Source organism: Pelobates fuscus, chromosome 3 (genome assembly GCF_036172605.1).
Source record: "Pelobates fuscus isolate aPelFus1 chromosome 3, aPelFus1.pri, whole genome shotgun sequence".
In the NCBI taxonomy this organism is placed as follows: Eukaryota; Metazoa; Chordata; class Amphibia; order Anura; family Pelobatidae; genus Pelobates; species Pelobates fuscus.
This window is the reverse complement of record NC_086319.1, coordinates 305,726,948-305,733,898: the sequence shown is the minus strand read 5'-3', so window position 1 is coordinate 305,733,898 and position 6,951 is coordinate 305,726,948.

The window sequence follows — 6,951 nt, the reverse complement described above, 5'->3', positions numbered from 1 at the left end:
GGGGGGTAGGTAGGGGGATAATTTATATTGGGGGGTGGGGGTGACTAGGGGTTTGGGAACCCCTTGTCACCTGGGGGGGAGGGGACATTTTTTAGGGCCCCCACCCGCCGCTCAAGGGTGGGGGCCAGGGGGAGGACATTAGGTCCCCCCCTTTTCCAATTTAGGGCCCCCACCCGCCGTTCAGGGGTGGGGTCCAGGGGGGAGGACATTAGGTCCCCCCTTATTCTTGTTTAGGGCCCCCACCCACCGCTCAGGTGTGGGGGCCAGGGGGATGGACATTAGGTCCCCCCTTATTATAATTTAGGGCCCCCACCCACCGCTCAGGGGTGGGGGCCAGGGGGAGGACATTAGGTCCCCCCTTATTCTGATTTAGGGCCCCCACCCACCGCTCAGGGGTGGGGGCCAGGGGGGAGGACATTAGGTCCCCCCTTATTCTAGTTTAGGGCCCCCACCCACCGCTCAGGGGTGGGGGACAGGGGACAGGACAATAGGTTCCCCCCTTATTATAATTTAGAGCCCCCACCCACCGCTCAGGGGTGGGGGCCATGGGGGAGGACATTAGGTTCCCCCCCTTATTCTGATTTAGGGCCCCCACCCACCACTCAGGGGTGGGGGCCGGGGGAGGACAATAGGTCCCCCCCTTATTCTTATTTAGGGCCCCTATCCACTGCTCAGGGGTGGGGGCCAGGCGGGAAGAAAAGTTTGGCGGTCAGCTGTGCAAAGCCTGCATTTCTAAGAAGGGGGATTATCGACTAAGCGGCGGCTTCACTTATTTCAGCGGTGAGTGTGGTAACACATACTATTACAACCAACATTTTACATAGATTTTATGAGGACTTTTGAGATTTCAGGAAGGCTTTTGATACTGCTGAACTTAGAAGGTTCATCAATAGCCTTCAATACAATTTTTAAGTTTTGATTCCAATATTTTTGAATGGGTACGGCAGTGGCTGAGTGTCAGGCAACAAAGGGTTGTAGTCAATGGAGTATATCTGAAGCAAGGTAAGCACGCTAGTTACCAGTGGGGTACCTCAGGGATCTGTACCTGGACCATTCTCTAATATTTTTATTAGTGATATTGCAGAAGGTCTTGATTGTATGATGTGTCTTTTTGCTGATGATACAAATATATGTTACAGAGTTGATGCTCCAGGAGGGATAAGCCAAAGGGCAAATGATTTAGGTAAACTAGAAAAATGGTCAGAGCTGTGGCAACTGACATTTAATGTGGATAAGTGAAAGATAATGCATCTTAGGTGTAAAAACACAAGGGCAGAGTATAGACTATTTGATAGAGTCCAACCTCAACATCTGAGGAAATGTATTTATGAGTAATTTTGTCAGATGACTTAAAGGTAGGAAGAAAATGTATTAGAGCAGCAGTAAATGCTAGCAGTAGGCATGTGCATGGGAAAAAAATTTGGTTCGGTTCGGGATTCCGAAATTCGGGATTTTCACAATTCGGGACATCGGCAATTCGGCACTTCAAGACATCGGAACTTCGGCAACTTCGGAACTTCGGCACTTCAGCACTTCGGAACTTCGGCACTTCGACACTTCGGAAATTCGGCAACTTCGGAACTTCGGCACTTCAGCACTTCGGAACTTTGGCACTTCGGAACTTTGGCACTTCGGAACTTCGACACTTCGGAACTTCGGCAACTTCGGCACTTCGACACTTCAGAACTTCGGCATTTCAGAATTTCGGGACTTCGGCACCTCGGGACTTCTCTTGCAGCCGCTTGGTAGATAACTCCCTAATTCCCACGGTATCAGGGAGTTATCTACCAAAAGCCTGAAAGACCTAAATTGGTCTTTCAACCACATTTACTAATACTAAGTAAAAATTACTTAGTATTAGTAAATTTTGCCCCTACTCACTATACCGCGAGTAGGGGCGTGTCTAGTAAACAGTGAGCAGCCTGTGACTGCTCACTGTTTAAAAAAAAATAGTGCCCCCCCGTCCCCCACCCCTGAGCGGCGGGTGGGGGCACTAAATACTAATAAGGGGAGGGGCCTAATGTCCTCCCCCCTGGCCCCCACCCCTGAGCAGCGGGTGGGGGCCCTAAGAACTAATAAGGGGGGACCTAATGTCCTCCCCCCTGGCCCCCACCCCTGAGCGGTGGGTGGGGGCCCTAAACAAGAATAAGGGGGTGGGACCTAGTGTCCTCCCCCCTGGCCCCCACCCCTCAGCGGCGGGTGGGGGCCCTAAATACTAATAAGGGGGGACCTAATGTCCTCCCCCCTGGCCCCCACCCCTGAGCGGCGGGTGGGGGCCCTAAATTTTAATAAGGGGGGACCTAGTGTCCTCCCCCTGGCCCCCACCCCTCAGCGGTGGGTGGGGGCCCTAAATACAAATAAGGGGGGACCTAAGGTCCTCCTCCCTGGCCCCCACCCCTGAGCGGTGGGTGGGGGACCTAAATTGTAATAAGGGGGGACCTAGTGTCCTCCACTCTGGCCCCCACCCCTCAGCGGCGGGTGGGGGCCCTAAATACAAATAGGGGGGGTACCTAAGGTCCTCCCCCCTGGCCCGCACCCCTGAGCGGCGGGTGGGGGCCCTAAAAATATCCCCCCCAGGTGACTAGGGGTCCCCAAATCCCTAGTCACCCCCTCCCACCCAATAAAATGTATCCCCCTACCTACACCCCTCACCCTAAAAACTAATGAGTGGGGGACCTTTAACTAAGTACCTGTAAAAAAATAAATAAAACTTACCATTCAATGTTTTATTTCTTCTAAAATCTTCTTTTTTCAGTCCCAAAGAAGGCCAAATAAAAAAAACCATAATAACCGACGCAATTATAAAAAAATTAAAAATAAAAACGAGCGCAAAAAATAATAATCCATCTTCACCCATGGAGGGCTCCACGCAGACTGAGCTCTGCAGGCGGGGCAAGGCTTATAAAGCCTTGCCCCACCCTGCAATTAGGCTCAGAGCACTCTGATTGGTGGGTTTAAGCCATCCAATCAGAGTGCTCTGACAGGTAAATCAAGAGACTGACAGGTAAGTCTCTACATTTACCTGTCACAGCACTCTGATTGGTTGGTTTGAAATCCACCAATCAAAGTGCTCTGTGTCATTTTACACAGCGTGGGAAAGTTCTTTAGAATTTTCCCACGCTGTGTAATTTGACTCATAACTCTCTGATTGGTTACTTATTTTTTATTTGGCCTTTTTTGGGGCTGAAAAAATAAGATTTTAGAAGAAAGAAAACATCGAATGGTAAGTGTTATTTTTTTTACAGGTTCTTAGTTAAAGGTCCCCCCCTCAATATTTTTAGGGTGAGGGGGGTAGGTAAGGGGATAATTTATATTGGGGGGTGGGGGTGACTAGGGGTTTGGGAACCCCTTGTCACCTGGGGGGGAGGGGACATTTTTTAGGGCCCCCACCCGCCGCTCAAGGGTGGGGGCCAGGGGGAGGACATTAGGTCCCCCCCTATTCCAATTTAGGGCCCCCACCCGCCGTTCAGGGGTGGGGTCCAGGGGGGAGGACATTAGGTCCCCCCCTTATTCTTGTTTAGGGCCCCCACCCACCGCTCAGGTGTGGGGGCCAGGGGGAAGGACATTAGTTCCCCCTTATTATAATTTAGGGCCCCCACCCACCGCTCAGGGGTGGGGGCCAGGGGGGAGGACATTAGTTCCCCCCTTATTCTGATTTAGGGCCCCCACCCGCCGCTCAAGGGTGGGGGCCAGGGGGAGGACATTAGGTCCCCCCCTATTCCAATTTAGGGCCCCCACCCGCCGTTCAGGGGTGGGGTCCAGGGGGGAGGACATTAGGTCCCCCCCTTATTCTTGTTTAGGGCCCCCACCCACCGCTCAGGTGTGGGGGCCAGGGGGAAGGACATTAGTTCCCCCTTATTATAATTTAGGGCCCCCACCCACCGCTCAGGGGTGGGGGCCAGGGGGGAGGACATTAGTTCCCCCCTTATTCTGATTTAGGGCCCCCACCCACCGCTCAGGGGTGGGGGCCAGGGGGAGGACATTAGGCCCCCCTTATTCTTGTTTAGGGCCCCCACCCGCCGTTCAGGGGTGGGGGCCAGGGGGCAGGACAATAGGTCCCCCTTATTATAATTTAGGACCCCCACCCACTGCTCAGGGGTGGGGGCCAGGGGGGAGGACATTAGGTCCCCCCCCCTTATTCTGATTTAGGGCCCCCACCCACCGATCAGGGGTGGGGGCCAGGGGGGAGGACATTAGGTCCCCTTCTTATTCTGATTTAGGGCCCACACCCACCACTCAGGGGTGGGGGCCGGGGAGGACAATAGGTCCCCCCCCCCCCTTATTCTGATTTAGGGCCCCTACCCACTGCTCAGGGGTGGGGGCCCAGGGGAGGACAATATGTCCCCCCCATTATTTTACATTAGGTCCCCCCCCTTATTAGTATTTAGGGCCCCCACCCGCTATAGCGAGTAGGGGCATAATTTACTAATACTAAGTAATCTTTACTTAGTATTAGTAAATTTGGCTGAAAGACCAATTTAGGTCTTTTAGCCTTTTAGTAGATAGCTCGCTAATACCGTGGGAATTAGGGAGTTATCTACTTATTCAATCCTGTCATTAAACTGACTGGCCAAGTAACTTACATTTTATATGAATGTATGTTACTTGATTGTTGTAAGTGTTGCAAATGCTTACAGGTGAATCCTGGCTATGTCTGCATACTTTTTATTTAAAATTGTATACAATGTAACATTCTTCTTCTTTCACTGGGTAAGTATATTAGTACTTAGGCAATACTATGCTTCGGAACTTTGGCACTTCAGCACTTCGTAACTTCGGCAACTTCGGAACTTCGGCAATTCAGCACTTCAGAACTTCAGCACTTCGGCACTTCGACACTTCGGCACTTCGGTAATTTCGGAACTTTGGGACATCGGCAATTTGGCACTTCGGCACTTCGGACATTCGGGTACTTCGACCGACTTCGGGTACTTTCGGGTATTGTCCGAAATTCGACCGAAACGAATTGCACATGTCTAGCTAGCAGCATGCTTGGTTGTATAGGGAAAGGTGTTAGCAATAGAAAGAGAGAAGTGTTCATGCCATTGTACAGAACATTGGTGAGACCTCAACTGGAGTATTGTACGCAGTACTGGAGACTGTATCTCCAGAAGGATATTGATACTTTAGAGAGAGTTCAGAGAAGGGCTACTAAACTGGTTCATGGATTACAGGAAATGTTAAAGGATCTTAACATGTATAGCTTGGAGGACTGACAAGACAGGTTGGATATCATAGAAACATTTAACTACGTAAAAGAAATCAACACAGTAAAGGAGGAGACTATATTTAAAAGAAGAAAAACTACCACAACAAGAGGACATAGTCCTAAATAAGATGGGGAAAGGTTTAAAAATAATTTCAGGAAGTTTTACTTTACTGAGAGGGTAGTGGACGCATGGAATAGCCTTCCAGCTGAAGTGGTAGTTGTTAACACAGTGAGAGAGTTAAAGCATGCGTGGGATTTATAAGGCTGTCCCAAACTTAAGATAAGGCCAGAAAAAGAAAATTAGAAAATTGGGCAGACTAGATAGGTCGAATGGTTCTTATCTGCCATCACATTCTATGTTTCTATGTTTCTAGATAATAATCAGCTAGAAATTGGTGACAGTCTCCTATAGTCACAGGAACACACCAAATCCATAAATACAATAGGCAGTATAATCAAGGATCAAATGTGCCATTGTTCAATAGGACTTGGATCAGAACTGGATTACACAAAAGCAGGCATAAATGGCCTCCTAGAGTCTGAACTCTGTCTTTTAAAAGGTTTTCCCTGAGCTGGCATTGGAATCTAACTATCTCAATGCTCGGGCCTGCACCCAGGCTATGTGATCTAGTGTTTCTCCAGGTCAAACCTACAGATTCCCCCTTACTGTTGGTGCTATACTGCAGGGCAGTAACAAGCAATACTCCAGTCTGCAATTGCTTTGTCCGCAGTGTCCTCCTAGTTAGAGGAGCTTACAGTGCTTAAACTGTTTTAACGGATTATAAACATTAGGCAGGATTTTGTTTCCTTTCCACTTTTCAATTGATCTTGTATGATTATCCTGAGTCCCTTGCTGCTTATCAATGCCTGACCAATAATGGATATATGTGTATTTAAATATGAAGAGAGGAGCTTTTTGAAGAATCTGACCTTGGGGCAGCAGAGAAGGTCCTCTCACTACCTCCATGGAGTGTTGTGGCCTGCATTGGGTGCAGATCACTTTAAAAGGTCCCTCATGGTTCCGGCCGCTTTTCAATGACTCAGTGCGCCACAGGCAATGCCCTGAGTCATTGACTGAGTGCCAGGACCAAAAGGGAGCTCTTAAAGTGATCTGGAGTCCTGTCTAGGGCTGTGGGCAACCTTAATCTGGCTCTCACTTGGATGTTAATAAACGTGTTTTAGATGTATGCCATTGCATTTATTTGTGGGACAGTCCTTCAGTTATAAAATGTTCTAGTGTTTTGAAGTTCTATAGTGATGTTCATAGCACTGTAACGCTAGCTACAACCAGGTAAAGATTCATATAATATTGTGATATTGGCTGAGCAGACATTTGAGATATAAATCTGGCTTTGCACACATTTCCTATAGCTGTAAAAACTGTTCTATCAAACCTAATATAATTAATTAACCCCACCATTGCTATGAGTTAGAACAGAGAAGCACACTCTAACCTGTAGCACTAACAAGGCTACACTTTAATAATTACACAAAACAAACTATAGTATTGCGTGTCCCTAGGACCCATGATGACCAGATGCATCCCAAACAATTCAATCTCTTCCCCCACCCAATATTACTGGTTATTACTGAGACCCCTCTAATTTTCATGGTGGTTGGGGTTTCTTAAAGCTATTTTTAGATAAACTGTAATAATGTCATAGTAGTTTAGAGGGATGATGTTGCAAAAAGCAATACAATGGTTTATGCATTTCCCTTTTAAGTTAAGAGAACTGCAAGAT